Source organism: Porites lutea, chromosome 6 (genome assembly GCF_958299795.1).
Source record: "Porites lutea chromosome 6, jaPorLute2.1, whole genome shotgun sequence".
Classification (NCBI taxonomy): domain Eukaryota; kingdom Metazoa; phylum Cnidaria; class Anthozoa; order Scleractinia; family Poritidae; genus Porites; species Porites lutea.
In genome coordinates this window covers 8,929,547-8,948,177 of record NC_133206.1, presented here as the reverse complement: position 1 = coordinate 8,948,177, position 18,631 = coordinate 8,929,547, and the positions used below count along the sequence as shown (strand labels likewise).

The following is an 18,631-nucleotide window of genomic DNA, read 5'->3' as shown; positions in this document are numbered from 1 at the left end:
TATAATGCCAAAATTTGAGTTTAATTTGAAAGTCTTGAATACCTCCTCCTTCCACTAAATATCACCTAATCGTCTTTCGCCGTTTCGTTTGCAAAAGCTTAACACTTCTTAACCTCAATTTTTACATATGTTAAAGGGGGATAAATTTTACATAACATAAAAAATTAGATTGATATATTTTGATATAGTGGCGTTGTACTGCTTCAAACTTTGCTTCTCGGATGCAACGCGCCATGGCAATTCGCGCAATGCTTCGCAAATCCGGCAACCGCATGTTAACAAAATTTATTGAGGTTAGTTGTAAGGTTTTTTCGCCGTTTTTCACCCTAAAACAAAACAAGGTAAACAGTAAAACTGAGGGGAAACTAATTTTGAAGTTTTGAAGAAACAGAAAGACGTATGAGATGTTTTTTTCAAAATTAAAAAGAAGGATGATGGTGATTGAAAGTAGCATAATTTCACCTTGCACGAGCTGCACGCATTTATAAAATACACGTCATCTAGTTATGAAACACGATCTGCTGTCTTTTAGTTTTGCCATGGATGACATGGGGGATGAGATTTTCCTTCGTGTTTTAGACTACTTAGATGTTTTTGTTTTGGAATAACATCGACATTGGCGAGTAGTAGAACGAAAATATAATTCAGTGGTAGAGTCATGGGAGTAATAAAAGAAACCCTTGGAAAGAGATGTTTGTCTACTACAATTAAACCACCCCCAAAAAATAGCAACATTTGCCTCTCGGAGACAGCGTACCAGCAAAAAGGAACGAGGAAGAAGTGCAAGAAAACAAATCAAGCCGCCATAATTCAGTGACAGCGGCAGTGTCTAATGGACAAACCACATCGCAAGCCCTGACCGAAGTTGAAAACAAGCGACATTTCTAAGCAGAGTCCCAGTCCACTGCATCACACCTTTTTGCTCGGACGCGCTCGTTTCACCGCCCAACCTTTATCCGCCCTGGTATACACCCTGATTTCGACCGTCATGATTCGACCGAGGCCGTTACCAAGCAGCACAGTATTTTACCTTGAATATCCTACATCCCTACAGGAATCAAAGAACACAATCTGAAAGTTACTTTAATGATAGCTTGAATGTTTCTCTTGTAATTCAGAAAAAGAGGACTGTGATCCATAATTTGTTCTCCTTTCCAGAGAACAGCCTCTCATACAAGTCACGCAATCTAATGTTACATGTATAGTTTACAATCTACATGTCCTTCAGTGCTAAGCTTTCCTTGCCAGCCAGATTTTTCTCTCACTGTTTTGGATCCCACGGCAGAACACGCAATTATTTTTGCAACCCCTTTAATGTAACACCTGAATTAACACAAGCGGCTATCTCTCAAAAACCTCGGACAAAGAAAGCCTCACCCCTCCACCACCCTTAAATCCTGCTTTCCTGACCCCTCCTCCCACAGTAGGAACCCCATCACAACAAGGCCCGAAGCGCAAAAGGCGTCGGATTCAATTTGTAAATTATTTGCCATGGGTGATTATAAAGCTCATGCCAAACAGTTGAGGAAACGTCGGCATAAGAAATTCAAACCTTACAAGTACTCCATGGGCGAAGAAGATGAAGATTAATTAATTTCCATTCCTGTGTACAGTGAAACCTGTATTAAGCGGACACCCTCGGGGAATGCTGTAGTGTCCGCTTAATACGGGGTGTCCGCCTAATACAGGTTTCGATAGATAACATCATATGAGTTGTCAATTGCCATTCAAATGAACAGTGGAAACGTTTAGAATACTCCCAGACACTATGACGATATACGTTTGCATTAATTTCTTTATTTAAGTGGGCCAGTTGATCAAAGTAACATAAACATAGATTGCAACTCAAATTTGAAGAAATCACTGAGTGAAACAAGCTCTATACAAACAAAACGAAATAGAAAACATAACTGTATTGTGAAACTAATCAAATAAGTTCGTCAAGTCACGTTTTTTGAGGTAAAAAATGAAAATTTGTGGGTGCCAGTCGTTCGCATTTTTGGTGTCTGGCATGTTGTTTGGTGGAATTTAATTACAAGTGTCCGTTTAATACAGGTTGGAAACAATAGAAATGACCATTTCAGGTACTTTTTAGGTGTCCGCGTCCGCTTAATAGAGGTGTCCGCTTAATAAAGGTTTCATTTAAAGTAAATAAGGGAAATGAATTTGGAGACTTCGGCTCCTGTCCGCTTAATAGGGGGTGTCCGCTTAATACGGTGTCCGCTTAATACAGGTTTCACTGTATAATAATACGTCAAGGTGCTCCCCTGGGTCTAGCTGTAGAGATGAACTAATGTGTATTCAACTTTGGGCTTGCGAACTCACATAATTAACTGACTAAAGGTGCGTGAAACGCTGAGACTGTAATAGTTTTTCATTTCCTCGAGATAGATAGGAGAAAACGTCAGACAAAATTGAAATAAAGACTTTTCAACTCCACTTTCTGTATGTGTTTTGTTTATATATCTGAGTTTTGATTAATAACGATTTCTTAAACCATAAGCAAGCGAATATTAACGTTAAAAGCCGACGTTTTGGTATCATCATGACACCATTCTCAAGGCAAAATGAATAAGTAATGCGAAGATTTGATTTCTCTAGTCTCTACAAATTAGCATAATAACAAAGGATCACAAGTTCTTCAAGTGAATACTACTCTGGGTACCAGAGGTTTTTTCTCGCGTGCGACGAGGAGCTTTTGGCGGGTGTCGTGTCGGCCGCAGGCCGACATGTCTTCGGCCGAAGGCCGAAGAAACGAGCGGCGAAGCCGCGAGAAAAAACATTCAGTGACACATACTACGTCTGGGCCGCCTGTGGTATAACCAACACATCCTGCATCGCACAGGTTACATTGAAATTGATAAACTAAACATTGTTGGTTAACAATGGCTGGCTTGACTTCTCGAAATTTAAGGTCTTCGTTGAGTTTTCTGCTGATGAACACGGGCTGAATAGTGGTCTTGATTTTTAAGCTGAGGTCTGTGAGACGTTTTTTCACTACATTAGCAGAGACCTGATCTTTAAGGTGGCTCCGTAATTAATACTAGAGCATTTTGCTGTGACAAATTTTCTGCCATAACTTTTTGGTTCTTAACGCGATGGCTGCGAAACTTTGCAAAGAACAACATTTATCATTCGGCAATAATACGAAATATTCCGATTTCATTGATGGTAAATATTTCTTAAGAAATTAGCGTTTAAAAGGACCCTAATGTTCGAAGAAAATCGCGTCTAGTAAAAAAATTTGCTGATATTTTTTACTGAAATTTCTGGTATAGGCTATAATTGATATAATAAATATGCCAGAGGAATTTCAGAAAAATCGTTGGAGCAGAAGTCCGTAACTAAGAGTCGCACAAAATTCAGCTGTGAAATTGTTTTGGAATTTCAAAACTAAATAACTATCAGGAAGAAGGAGCCACTAGTTTGAATTTTCGGGACAAGTAAATTCAACGTTTGCTAATTCTTAAAACAAAAGCCGATTGCCTATCGTGCTATTCTTTAAAAGGTAATTTTTAGTTTTAGAAGCACCATAAATTGCTCCACACCTTGCTCTGAAGTAGAATGACTTGTTCTTCGACATTTTTAAAATATCCCTTTGCAGTTTTGGCTCAAACTCCTGCTGCATACGTTTTGATGTATTGCAATGCATTTTCAACGGCTTTTACTGCTGTTCGTTGCTTCCAACTCAGGAATAAAGTATTGAGATTGGACGCTACCTCGTATCAGAACTCAGATAGAGCTGTCCAGCACCTTTGTTAATGACTACAAAATGAGCACGAGCGGCAGTTCTGCGAGGAATTCGCACCTCACCCAGGGGGGACGAACGACAATGATGACCATGCCTGTGAACCGAATAACATCACAGTGCAAAATAAAATTATCGCAAAAATACTGCCCGTGAATCAATTTACAACTCTGAAATTTTTGTCACTTCTTCCTTCAATGAATGGGTATTTTTTTCTTGATTATTATGTTTTGCTCTGCAATACATGTTTATACAGATCCGTTCACAGACGTGGGCATCATTGTCATTCGTCCCCCCTGGCTGAGGTGCGAATTCCTCGCAGAGCTGCCACTCGTGCTCATTTTCTGGTCATAAACAAAGGTGCTGGACAGTTCTATCTGAGCTTCGAAACAAGGTAGCTTACAATCCCAATACCTTTTTCCTGAATTGGAAACAACGTACAGCAGGAAAAGCCGTTGAGGATGCATTGCAATACATCAAAATGTATGTAGCAGGAGTTTGAACCAAAACTGCCAAGGGATATTTTAAAAATGTCGAAGAACAAGTCATTGGACGTCAGAGCAAGGTATGGAACAATTTATAGTGCTTCTAAAACTGAAAAGTACCTTTTAAAGAATAGCACGATAGGCAATCGGCTTTTGTTTTCAGAAATAGCAAACATTGAATTTACTTGTCCCGAAAATTCAAACTGGTGTCTCCTTCTTCCTGATAGTTATTTATTTTTGAAATTCCAAAACAATTTCACAGCTGAATTTTGAGCGACTTTTAGTTACGGACTTCTGCTCCAACGATTTTTCTGAAATTCGTCTAGCATATTTATTATATCAATTAAAGCCGATACCAGAAATTTCAGTAAAAAATATCAGCAAAATTTTTTACTAGACGCGATTTTCTTTGAACATTAGGGTCCTTTTAAGCGCTAATTTCTCAAGAAATATTTACCATCAATGAAATCGAAATATTCTGTATTATTGCCGAATGATATCTGTCGTTCTTTGCAAAGTTTCGCAGCCATCGCGTTAAAATCGAAAAAGTTATGACGGAAAATTTGTCACAGCTAAATGCCATTGTATTAATTACGGAGCCACCTTAAATGGTATGACAACTCGGATGGGGGCTGGAGTCGTGTCGGTTGATGGAATTTGCTGCTGGTCTGCTACCTTAGAATCTACGAATTGTTTGACAGCCAGATTGAATAGGTGCCTCAGGTACTTAAGCTTTAACAATAGACCTTGTCACGGTTTTCGACGCCATCTTGACGAGTAGGCAAACGCGTGAAAAATTACAGTGTTTGTATGAGAATATAATGTCGAATAATTTCCGTAGAACGGCTATACTGACAAAAATATGATTTGTAAACTAAAGCTTCTCTCCTAAGAATTCTATTGAAAAAATTGAGGGCGTTACATGCACAAGAAGACCTAGAACCACTTTTTTAAATTTTCTATACATTTGTCTGTAAGAAAGTCCCGGGAAAATTACAGACAAATATATGGAAAATCTAAAGCAAGCCTCTGGAGAAATCTAAGTACAGTTACGCCCCTAAAATTTTTTATGACAATCCTTCGCTTTGTAGCGTTAGTCTACGATTGATATTTTTTTGAGAACAGCCGTTTTACGGAAATCATTCGACATTAGATTCTCATACAAACACTGTAATTTCTCACACGTTTGCCTACTCGTCAAGATGGCGTCGAAAACCGTGACAAGGTCTATACAGTCTCAAGCCGATCGCATTCTTGTTGCCCCCGCAGGAATTTCGCCCAGAGGCGAAATCCCGAGGAGGCACCCTAGTAACTAGCGCGTATATTAAGGACAGTACTTACAGTTCAAATATACAGTCAGTATACTAGAAAAAATCTCGATTTGCTCGAACAGGAGCCGCGAGGAATCGGTAGGTAATGATGACGTTTCTATTGTTTGCGCCCGCAAGTACGAAATGGTTAGGATGACGTAAAGACAGAAAATCCCGAAGGGACCGCTCAGGTAGATTTTGTGACATTTATTGTGCAGTCATACTTCGATACTGTTTGCGTTACGCAGTGACATTCTGTGGAGCAGTTGTTTTGAAAGTTATGGACCAAAAGACACTCGTTAAGCGCAGATGAGGTTATAAGGTGCGTTTAACTGTGTATATATAAACACTTGGAGAGTTTGCCAGACACGAGTTCACAAATCTTTGATTTATATTAAAAACCTTGCCAGACACTCTTTCTCTCTTTTTGACCGGAATAAGACTCAGCCCCAAACAAGCAAGACGAGTGAACAACCGCTAGCTTATCACTAGCAGATTGATGGACAATTAAAGAAATTCGTCGACAATCAAATTCTGAGCTGACTTATTCCCTGCTCATAGATGTCCTTCCGTTATAAAATTTCAATTAAGACTAGAACGCGCGAGCGCGAATCGATCAAACGTCCTTTTAATTTCTAAGGCTTACTTTCCGGCATATAAAATGAACTGAATGTAAAAAGTGAAAGAGAAATAGTGAAAAATTCAACTTCTAATTAAATCTTTTCTTATGGTTTAGAATAAACTTTTCTCGAATCTGAGAATGTTTTGATCAAAGCTGTGTAAATCGAGCTGAACCTTGCGTTTCCTGTATTTATCTCACCTATTGTATGGACTTCATTATGAATCGGTATATTTCAAAGAGCTACACAACCAGCAAGAATACTATTGACCGACAATATACAGAACGGGGGTAGCTTTAGTGTCAACTATTACTAGTGAATTTTAGGAAGCCGTTTCTCGCGTTGCTAGGTGATCGCTTCTCTTATTCCTCTTTTCCTTTTAATAGAAGGTCTGAAAACCGAGCTCAAGTTACTTCACGGGCAAGCCGAGGCAAGTCTATTGTTTCTATTGTACTACAGTGACGCTCATTAGAAAACCCATACCGAATTAGTATGCAGGAAGACCCTCATTAGTATGGAGGAAGGCACTTTTTTCCTAGGTTATAACAATGGGTGACGTCATGGACTCGACCGTTATACATATTAATTATGGGAAGGCATACGGAGGGTAAGGGAAGGCACCAACGGGGTTAAGTTTGCTGAAGCATGACTACTCACTTCTTCTTCTTCGAGATTTGGATCTGTAAATCACTTGGCTTTCAACAATTCGAAAATAGACCACTTAAAAAGGTCCAGTCGAGATTTGACCCACGTATTTTGTTTCAATTCTAGGTGTCTAGCCGAGTATGAGATGCAAAGCTGTTTTTCCTTGTTTAATGATCTTTCTGCTTTGGCGTTTTACTAAGGAATCAAATTTACTTTCATTTGGGTTGACTAAGCAGTTCTTTCAAATAACAAGGACTAGGAGTCAGCTTTACCAATTAAAGAACCTCTCCCCCTTTTAAGTTCGAAGGCTGAAATTCATTATAATTGTACAGATACTTTGTTCTTTGTTTCTTTACGGATCAGAACAAATTTGACTCACCTTGTATTCTCACCTCTTCGTGAACCTTCGATGGTGAAGCTACCGACTGCGATTGAGTTGTGCTTATACCCAAATCACTGTAATGAACAGCAAAAACAATGAAGTGCTCATGGTTCTTGAACTAACTGAGAAGACTAACTATCAGGGGATAGCGAATGACTAATTTCTGCGGGTGATGTTTTTTTAACGGAAAAAACATGCACTCGCTGGGTACCGTTGGCTCACGTGTAAAGGATGTACAATGTATTTTGTCGTGGCCTTTCGAGCTCAGTCTTATGCAGCCTATAATAAAAAGTTACTTAATCCCTTCAAAATAACTTCAAGTGCCAGACTGACCACAGCGAAAATACTGAATGACCAAAAACAAACTCTTAGTGATCTTAAAATAGATCTTTTATCCGCGCCTTATTGTTTTATCCAGAGCCATCTGACAATGACTTCCAGTAGAAGATAACTGTTGAATATGATGAGACCGAGAAAGGTTTTCGCTGTTTTAAAAGGGGACCGAGGTTTGGTTTATTACAGTGTGTACAGTGAAGGAAAGTTTTACAGTGTTGATCTGGCATTAAATGCGAATACAGGTTTTAGCCGTAAATTCAGATCTTCCTTTATTTTGTGAACTCCTTACAGTTACTGTAATCTGGTTAAAATCGCTGCAAAAAGCCTTGTTCAGTACTTTTATCTTGGTGAACCAAATACACAGCCAACGAAAGCATACTTGCGTTCGTTACACGTGCCAAATGAAACGGTGTCATGACCTGACTCAAAGGTGAGCACGGCGCACGACATTTTTATAGAGTGCCGCTGTACTGTCGCAATTTGTAATAATCGTCGCACTTTGTAATACCTGTCGCGATTTGTAATAAATCCATTGCACTTTTAATACCTGTCGCAATTTGTAATAAACCATGTCGCACTTTGTAATAAAAAAGCTGTCGCAATTTGTAACAACTGTCCATCGCACTTTTTTTTAGGGAACTACGGGATTGTATGAACGTCTTTATCGTTTCAATTCCAAATGAGTACGAAAGAAAGAAAAATATGAGAATTCGAAATGGATTTGAAGAATGTTTTCGTTTGCGCTCTAATCTAAGTAATGATAACGTAATTTCTGCTTAAAGGCCAGGTCTGAAAACGGGTATGAATTTTAGAGGTCTGGTCTGAAAACGGGTGTGGAAAATTACATTTTTTGGTCTGAAATAAGGATCAGGATTTAGAGAACAGGGCGACACACCCCCACCAAGAATTCCCAGGAGTATACCCCCCCCCCCCGGGGTTGGAAAAGCGAAGCCGAAAAGGTGAAAATCGAAAAGCGCGCGCGTCATAATGCGCACCACTTCACTGCATATGACCCGATGTCTTCTTTAGCCATGTCCTCTTCATGATATACAGTAGCCTTCAAGCTATAACTGTTTTATCCTCATACGAATTAAGGGAGGAGCAATAACCTGCTGGAGATCAGTGTTGAATGTATCCATCTGTCTTTAACTATGGGAATATTGCGCGGAATGAACTGTCTGATGGTTGAAGTATTTATAGAACTTCTACTTGTCAAGGCTGAGCTACAAAATGTTATGCTTGCCCTCCAGATAAGAGAAATTGAAAGAAAGAGAAATATGCGCATTCGACGCGAAGTTTAAGAAATGTTTTTTTTGTTGGCGTTTTAATCTAAGTAATGATGACATAATTTCCTAGAGGCCAGGTCTGAAAACGGGTGTGAAAAATTTCATTTTTTGGTCTGAAATAGGGTCGGGATTTAGAGAACCGCGTCGCACACACTCACTATGAATTCCCAGGCCGGAGTACACCCCTCCCCCCGGTAAGTACCCCAACTCCTACCAACCCCCCCCCCCCCCAATCAAACTTGATGGGCAAAAAAACGTTTTTAAACACCCAGACAAAATATGTTTTAATTTCTGACCAGATTATATTACAAATTTTCCTCTTCATCCATTTTAGGAGCACAATAGTCACACCTCATCCTTGTATCTTATGCTTGTCTTTAACATCTCTAGGTACGAGTTTGTCAAAGATTTCAATTTCATGGTATCTGCTTCAATTCTAGCGTTTATGCTTTTATTTCACTGTTATTCTTGATTCATTTTCTTTATCCAAAAGGTCACCTTGGTTAAACAAACTTAAAATACTTTACAAACATATATCCGATATTCTGCACCCAAATAGGTCTTTCAAGGTTAATAGCCAACAACAACAACAAAACTAACTAAAAAATAATAACAATAAAATGTATAAGTAAGAAATTCAAAAGCTAAGTAACCTGACTGGATTTTCAAAATATAGTCAACTAAAAATCAAGACAAGCTCTGACAATCACGCAAGAAAAGGGAAACTGAAAAGAAAAGTGAGAGCAAGAAAAGATAAGAATTAAAAGAACAACCGCATCGACGACGGTTATACTCTTAGTTTTTATAATGGCTTCTTTGGAGGTTTCACGGGACCTGGAACAGCTAGCGACTTCAGCGAAGGCACGACTTTATAATTTAACTAGACTCGCCGAAAGACTTTACTAGCTGGCTTCCATAAAACTGTGTTGCATTACATGAAAACGAGAAGTTTTGTCAGTAGAACAGACGGCCAACAGATTATGATAGAAAAGAATTAACCCATTAAACCTATTCCGATGGATCCACGGGCCTCTCTGAGGTTGTTAATAGATGATAATCTTAATTTAAAATTATGGTCGACACGAAAACTCAGTTGTCACAAGATTAAAGTGTTATGTTTCAAGATTTTTTCCTTTGGTTTCTTGTTGTTTTTCTTCGTCTTAAAAAAATTAGTTGTTTGCCTTTTTCGACCTCGAAAAGTTTAAAGATCTTATTACTCACACAGTTTTTTTAAACCGTTGTATGAGTTGAAGATTCGCTATTTTTCTCAGCAGTGAATTAATCCGTCGGTGGCTAAAGACTGAACTAAACGCCCCTTTATATTAAATACAATAACTCGTGATCTTGTTCAAATCTAGCCTGGGTCATAGTGCTGACTATTACAAACTTAAATTGTTTCGTATTCAATCGATTTATCTCGATGCACAATGATCGACCTTTGCTTTAATTGAAACCCTATGGTTCATTCATTTAACACTGTACTTCTTCTTCACATTTACAGTGTACGTATTCAAAACACCTTCAGTAAAATACAGGTCTTGTCTTTGTACATGTGTAAGCTTATGTCATCTGGAGTTTCGAGTGAAATCGATTTCATGATAGGTTTAAGTTCCCATTTTTGATGGCTTTAGTCTACACCATCATCAAAAGGTATGTATGGCCAGAAACTTAAAGCGAGTTGTGAACTTTCAAATTTATCGAAACTCTAATCAATCATGCTTGCTGAAGGGGAGAAGACACAATAAGAGATTAGCATAACAAGTTCATGCACAAATTTGATTCAGATAAAAGCTTAGGAAGGTACAGATACAAATAAAAACAAAAACTCTAGACCACATTGAGAACAACAGTAAGCTATAGGAAGAAAAGTCACCAAACTCTGCACTAGTCAGTGACTTGCCTTGCGCCAAAAAACGTTTTGCGTTTTTTCTTTAATTTACTGTTCATTTGCCCTCTCGCCAAACTGAAACCACCACTGAGCTTCGCAAGCTATTGAACTTGTGTGCGAAATTCTTGAAGTGTAAATTCCGTCGTCCGAGTCTTCTTTACCCTTATCCGAAATGTAGACCTCTAATAAGGCGTGTGTTACATAAACAAAAGGAAATATAGAATTGAAAAGGCAATATGTAATACGGCAATGAAATGGGAAAACATGCTTTGTCGAAACACGCATCGCCTTTTGGGTTAAACTGGGGGAACAATTAGCAGTGCCCGTATGTAAGTGCCCGGATATTACTGAAACGATTGCGGAACGGAAGAGGATTTATAACTGGGCTTGACTTGAGGTCGCCCAGTAAAAATCCAGTCAGCATATGCCCTAAAATAGAGACAAAACAATGCCAAAAAACAGGACGTCACTTGCGGCATTATTCACTGTAACTTGAAAGCGCTAACTAGAGACTGGTAACTAAAGGAAAATTCTTGACAAGGTAATCACAAAAAGTAGGAGTATTTTAACAAAGTAATCAGAGTAATACACACAATATACTTTGTTTTGAGTATTTATAGTTGTCAGACAATGATTTATGCGCTCTTAAAGATAATAGGGCTCATGTGTTTGCCTGTTACGAAAAATTGTATTGTGTAACTTTTAAGCGTGGCATTCTAGAAGCTTCGCGAGAGTTCATAGTTTGTTTAGTTTAGGATCTTGTGTAAGCGTTTCCAAAGCGGTATGTTTTGTAATCTTTCTACAATTAGACTACTTAGAAAGTTCCACAATCTTATTGTGAAAGAAGTAGACGAGTCCAAGCAACGTTTTAACTAGTTTTCACAAGCGAAGAGAGTTTGACGTTAGTCGTGTTTTGTCAAGTGTGACGGAAGTAGTGTCTATTCAAGTTTGCGTAGGCCGTGTAAGTTTATCTAGTTACGTGCTGTTGTAGAGTTTTACTTCGTGGAAACTACGTTAATTTTTGGAATAAATCATCTTGTTGCTGTTCCGCTAACCCTGCGTTCAGTTTAGTTTGCAAGCTACCTGTCCTCTAAAAGATTACCCGCGTAATATTGAAGGCCTGTCCGGGAGAGGAATTCAATTGTTTGCCGACTACGGTGACCAAGTTGCTGTTGCAGTTCAAGTGCGTCATCTGTCGTCTTTACAGACTTAAAGAAATCCTCCATATAAAAACTGCGCTTAACAGCACGAGCAGCAACGGGGTATTACTGTCCATTGTCCTCTGCCGTCCTTAAAAGGGCATAATTAGAACACTTTGGTGCACACTTAGCCCCAGCAATATGTCGCAGGTACTGATAGACTTCGATTTCAGACTCCGGTGAAAACGGAAAACGGAGGGCAGCTTGATCCTCTGGTGGGACAGCAACTTGGTTAGACATTGTCTCTTAATGTCTCCAGAAAAAGCAATCTTTTCTTCTATGAATCCCATGAAGATTACAACAAGATTGTTCAGCAAGTCAGGTCCACTTACAAGGTGACTGTTCAATGAAGACCCTTGATACTTAGCAGCTGCATAACATACACGTCTGACCTATCCAGGTTTATTAGGGTTAAGTACAAGATGGTGAGGGAGACACCAAGTACACTTTGCTTGGTCAGCAGTTTTCTTTTTGGTAAGTGTCTTAATATACCCCTTTTCTAGGTCTGTGTCAATGGTTTTTCTTGTAGGCTTCGCCCAACTCAGGATCACGTTGAAGTCTCTTCTCTAGAAGACCAAGTCGATGAATAGCCACAACACGATTGTCAGGAAATTGGCTGTTTTGATCCTTCCAAAGCAGCGGAACCTCATAATGAGCTTCTACCTCCGGCGTCCGCTCACTCAGGAACTTTAACACCTGTTCATCTTCGACAGAACGCTTCACATCACAGTCATATCGACATCCAAAGTTCTAGGACATTTATCTTGTTAGTTACAAATATATAATTAAAGATGGTTTTGTTGTTGAACACGCGTTCTATTACATTTGCAGTGTTGGTTGAACTCATTATGAGATGTATAAAAAACAATTCTAAACATGACATGTATGAGGATTTTCATTGATCCAGGAAACAAAGTGTAATAATTGAGAAAAGAATTACTCTCAGAATCTCTAATAAGAAAACTGCATTTCAAAGGTTCATGGCAAATACATGGACAACCACATGGAGTCAATTGGTCGGGGGCAGATTTAGTGACAACTACATGTATGACTAGTTACCTGTAACCCCGGCCTGCAACACTGCAATTATATCTAAGGAACGCTGTTTTTGTGTTTAAATGTATGACTGGTTGTGTTCCAGATTACCTCACATCCAAGCTAGTTACCAAAGGCCTAGTCTCTGGCCACGTGACACGCAATTCACAACAATTTTAATTGTTAAAAATGTCCCTTTATTTAAAACAGCTGCTGGTCAGCGATCATTCCAGTACAGAGTTGTCAGTTTGTGGAACGGCCTAGATAAAGACCTCAGATTTAAATCTGAGGTCTTTCTTAAAAGTGAGAATCACAGGGATTTTAAACAGAAACTGAGGCAAATATTTTTGTATAAATTTCTTGACCTCGCGAGCGTTTCGTAAGTTTTAACCTTTTATTGCATCATAAGAATTTTAAACGGAAACTTAGGTAATTTTTTTCTTAGGCAGTTATTTTTATATATACTTGATGATGAATTATAGCTTTGTCTTGTATCACTGAAAAACCCCGCAGGGTAGTATACAATAAACTTCTTACTCTTACTCTTAATCTAATGCAACTAGTACTATTATTAAAACGTCATTTTTTCCCCTCAGTTGGTCTCTGCGAACCAAAAGTTTGTTTACGTGAACTTTAAGTTGTTCCTGCTTCAACTACCTATACTCCCTCGTCGCGGCCTCTCCCCGGTTGTCAAACCGTCGTGGTCATGTTCCCGGTTCTGCTCAGTGAAACACCATTCAATAATGAAACTTCTGAGACGCTTCCATCATCTGCTTTTGGTATATTCATATAATTGTTCTAAATTAAACGTAAACAAAGAAACAAACAAACAGACAAGTGATCATTTCACCTAAAAGTGTACCAAAGCTATGTTAATGAAACTTGTGCTTTTGTAGCATGTCGGAAAATGTTCGCTATGCTAAGCTCTTCACGCGAGAAATTAGGTCAAATTACATAGGTATCACTTAACGAATTCGAACCCCCAATAGTTGATCTCCATAATGTCATAGAAGAGCCAAAATTAAGCCAAAGTTAATTAAGATGAGCAGAGAAGTAAATTTTATTCGGATCCAATAGCGATTTTGATATAAAGACGTCCGCGCTAAATGTTTGCGTTCCATGCGTCATTGACGAACTATGGCCACAACCGATTGGCGTAACAACATTCCAAATGGCTACATAGGCATCCACCGTTCTCTTAAGTTCTTTTTTTATTTATTTCATTAAGTTATTTCTTTTTTCACTAAAACCTTTTGGTTGCTAAAAATAAAGTGGAATTTGAAAATTATTATTATGACCAATTATTTATATCAGTGGCCGGGGTTTCCTTGTGTTTTCAATGCATGTCCGGTGTCAGAGAGAGTTCTTCCCTGCCTTGTATTGATTGATTGATTCACTTTTATTTGAATACGGTAATTTCATAAGTTACATAACTTCTTTACATGAAAGCCGTATAGAAACAGAAGTAAATACTGTACAACTACACTACAAATATGTACAAATAATAAAATATAGTAAAATGTAGTCAACAGTTTGCCTGCCTACTAGCCAGTTTTCTTTTAAAGATAGCTTTAGATTCGGACGCTTTTATGTCATTTGGTAATGAATTCCACAGCATTCCTCCTCTGTGTGAGAAAGACCCCTTATAATATTCTGTTTTTGGAACGTGGTCCAGTACAACATTATATTCCGTATTTCTTAGCATAGACTTATAAGGGTTGTTCTCACAGACATTCGAGAAAAGATCGCTTAAGTAACTAGGTACATTTCCATTCACTGTATCATACATTAATAGACTTAGCAGTAAGGCAAGCAGTAAGGCAATAGAAAGGTAAAGGCAAAGCAGTAAGGCAATAGAACTTCCCCACGTTCCTTTCTAGTAGGCCCGCGCGATAAAACCGAGGTCGAGACCGTGTGTGGACAATTTCATACAAATCACGGCATTTTGTCGACCCAAGCCTGGAGCTATTTAATGCCTTTGTTCACGGGAGAAAGGCAACGGTTTATGCATGGAAAACCACTGATTTGTTGAAACAAACGTTCAGTATGAAATTAACAACGAAAGAAGAAAAAAAAAGAAAATGTACCTTATATCTTTGTAAATAATATGGGAATCGCTTGGTGATATCAGCAAATGTGGGTCTCATCAAAGGATTTTCTTTCCAACATAACCACATTATTTCATACCTGCAAATAACAGAAGCAAATATTCATATATTATTCATTAAGCAAGGTTGCTACCTATTCCTATTCTTTTTGAGGGGTTATGTAATTATTTTGAGAGGGAATAAATTAACGCGATGACGTCATGAGTAGGCATGTCATTAAGATCATGTGACGTACTATTTTTAGGTTGTTTACGTAACCTGTTGGACAACTTATTTAGTTATTTTTAAGGCCGATGAAAAAACTAAGAAAAGTGTTCATTGGTTGATTCATGTTGTCAAAATAATAAGCGCTTACTCGCCAGTGACTTAAAATCACTGAAACGTAACGTAATTTTGCATTTCTATTTCCTGCCGCTTTCTTTGTTTATTGCCTGCGTCGCAGACGCTCTAAACCTTCTGTATACAGCGTCTGTGAATTAGTGCACAATATCGTGTTCGAACCCCGCTGAGTAGGAAGGACATATGTCGACGTTTTTGATTGGCTAGTTTCATACGCGGTTTGTGATTAGTCCCATTTGAATTAAGTGTTAACAGGCCAAACATGACTAACAGCTCGTGACAAACGGCGGATTGAGCTTGTGATAGTGTGGAACGTGACCTTAGAGTCAGCTTGAGCAATAGAGGTTTTTCTTGCTCTCTTTTTGCGTAGTTTATGGGTTTATGCAGTGCGAAAACCTTACGAACACTATATTTTTCTCTAGTCTATCCATACTTTTTTTTACTGCAACTTAGTTTGGGCCTCTACTTACAGAACTAACCTTATTCGTCTTGAGATCAAGCTTTTTTATTGTAGCTAAATAACCTTAGTCCCTTTGGTTTTCTCCTAAATGCCTGGACCTGAATAGGTACATGTGTGTTGTTGTTTTTTTTTGGCTGTGAATATCATGATTTCCTACTTTGTTTTGAAATATGATAATGATTGCTTTTTTTTATTTATTCTGAGCTGTACCTGGAGTATCTGTTCTAGATCGTGGTCTATAAACGGGGGCCGGTGATGATTATGGAATTGCTGTAGCTGCTACCGTACGCGAAGAAACGCAGATGTGTCTTGAGTTATCCAAGTCAAGGTTCGAGGTAAACGAGGTGATAGAGTGATTGAAACATACTCCGCTCCTGACAATGGCTCCGAAGTGACATTGTTCCTGTTATTAAAAAAGCTTGAATAAGATGGCCAAAGATTTGAATTTACGCTGACAGGAATGACGGGCTCGGAAAAGGTGGTTTATAAATTGGTGGATCTTGTGGTAAAGTCAATGGATGATTCTGTTGAAGTGGAACTGTGCAGAGTCAGGGGAAAAGTAAAGACTGTTTCACGCGAACTCAACAAGTTGCATCGTAAAGGGAGGAGACCTTGCTTGCTGTCCTCATTTAGTTTACGAGCATTGACATTCCCAAAATTGAAGACGAAGAAGTTGAAGAAAAACCAACACTTTCCCTGCCGCTCGAGTTAAAGACTGGTAAAGTTTTGGTTGGACTATGATTATCGGTCCAATAGACGAACAGAAAGAAGATTAATTGTTCATTGACGTTCGTGTTTACGAAGGAAACTCAGTTGAAACGAGGAAACAACAATGATAAATCAGAATGTCTCTTTCCATACTCCCGTTTTCGTCATTCGTTGCCCCCACCCACGATTTCTGTTGGCATGGAAAACATCAGGCCCTCTCAACAGGCTCGCAATCTCGGTGTGATTTTTGACGACACAATGTCACTTTCACCTCATGTTAATACAATAGTTAAGGGTGCCTTCCATCACATACGAAATATTTCTAAAATAAGAAAATACATCAGTACAAGTACCACAGAAATTCTAATTCACAGTTTTGTTAGCTCGAAGTTGGACTTTTGTAATTCTCTTCTCTTTGGTGCCGAAAAACGGGACATAGCTAAGTTGCAGTCCGTTCAGAATGCGGCTGCTCGAATTATCGCCGGTCTCAAAAAACGAGATCACATCACCGAGACTCTAAGAGATCTTCACTGGCTTCCTGTTGAGGAGAGAATTGTTTTTAAAATAAATTTAATAACTTTTAAAACATTGAATGGCTCCGGTCCCCGATATCTTGAAGATATTTTAAAATTTTACCATCAAGCAAGGACATTACGGTCATCAAGGGATCATTTACGCCTAATGAAGAACCAAATTTTAACATGAAAACTTATGGCCAGAAAGCGTTTTCCGTTGCTGCCCCCCGACTATGGAACAAGCTCCCCTTTGAAATTCGTGCTTGGCCTGATGTTAATCTTTTTAAATCTAAGTTGAAAACGTTTCTTTTTAAAAAGGTATATGACACTTAGTTTCGTCATATTTGTTTTTGTTTTTTTTTCTTTCTTTCCTTTTTAAGATGTGTACAGTAGGGTTATATGAAAGCTTGTGCTTAATGATATTCTTATGTCCTTTTTTACATTGTAAAGCGCTTAGAACAGCGATGTATAAGCGCTATATAAATTCCATTATTATTAAAACTTCAAATCGACGACGTTTCTGGTTAACGGATCAGAGAACCAATTACCGATAGCCATGGTGAGACATTTGTTTGGTGCAACGTCCTAGCCCAGTGTTGCAACTTCAGTCTAAAGAAGAGTGCTTCGATTTATGTACCGGAATTTGTTCCTGACGTAGTCCAAACCGTGGAAAGAAAAATGAAAGTGGATGATTCGATTAAGTATGCTACTACTCCAAAGACCGAAGTAGGCTTTCGACACAGCAACGAGAGTTGCTAACAAGGGGCGGATTTAGATTGACAAAGTGGATAAGTAATAACCAAAAGGTACTAGCTGAACTACCGAAAACCTAGAGAGCAGTTTCTATGGTAAATCGTGACATACAAGAATTGCCAACTGAGTGTGCACTTGGTTTGAAATGGGTCGAAGAAGCGGACACGTATATTTGGAAGGCATCTGAAAGGCTTCAATATCTTGTGGAAAAAGGGTCAAGCAACTGTTAGTTCAAGAATTACTAACCATTCTAAAACTTTGATTGACCTCATTGTCACGAATAGAAAAGATCTGGTCAAACAAAAGGGCACATGTCCGCTGGGTATCTCAGATCACTACTAAAAAAGACATCAGGAACAACAAAAGTAAACAGACAAGCCCACCAATTAAATAAGGACGATGGAACCCTAACATCAGATGACACTGAAAAGGCAACTATGTTAAACGATTATTTCTGCACAGTTGCTGAAAAATTGATTGGCCCCGCGGATGAAATTCCGCCATTACACGCGCATGGCCGTGAGAATGTGGATACGCCGACTATGACCAGCATCACGATTAGGCAGAGGGAAATCGAGGAAAAGACCTGTAAGTTAAAAGTGAAGAAAGCTACTGGGCCAAATGGCGTATCTGCGCGTCTTTTAAAGTATGCGGGTATGTCTATTGCCCCATCTCTCACGAGCGTGTTTAAACAGAGTTTTGAAGCCTGCAAGCCACCAGACCAGTGGAAAATAGCTACAGTCAGTTCAGCGTTAAAAAAAAGGATGAGAGGAAGACAGAACATGTTACAGACCACTGTCTATGCTCAGTATAC

At 38.7% G+C, this 18,631-nt stretch overlaps 1 protein-coding gene and 1 pseudogene across 1 annotated transcript in view; both read right to left on the bottom strand.

The window, feature by feature from the left end:
- LOC140941648 (uncharacterized) overlaps positions 1–18,631 on the bottom strand; it is a 563,750-nt gene that overhangs the window by 414,549 nt on the left and 130,570 nt on the right. The gene's annotated exons all lie outside the window — the stretch shown is intronic.
- The window catches only part of LOC140941638 (fibroblast growth factor receptor 1-like), a 51,952-nt pseudogene continuing 46,291 nt past the window's right edge, over positions 12,971–18,631 (bottom strand).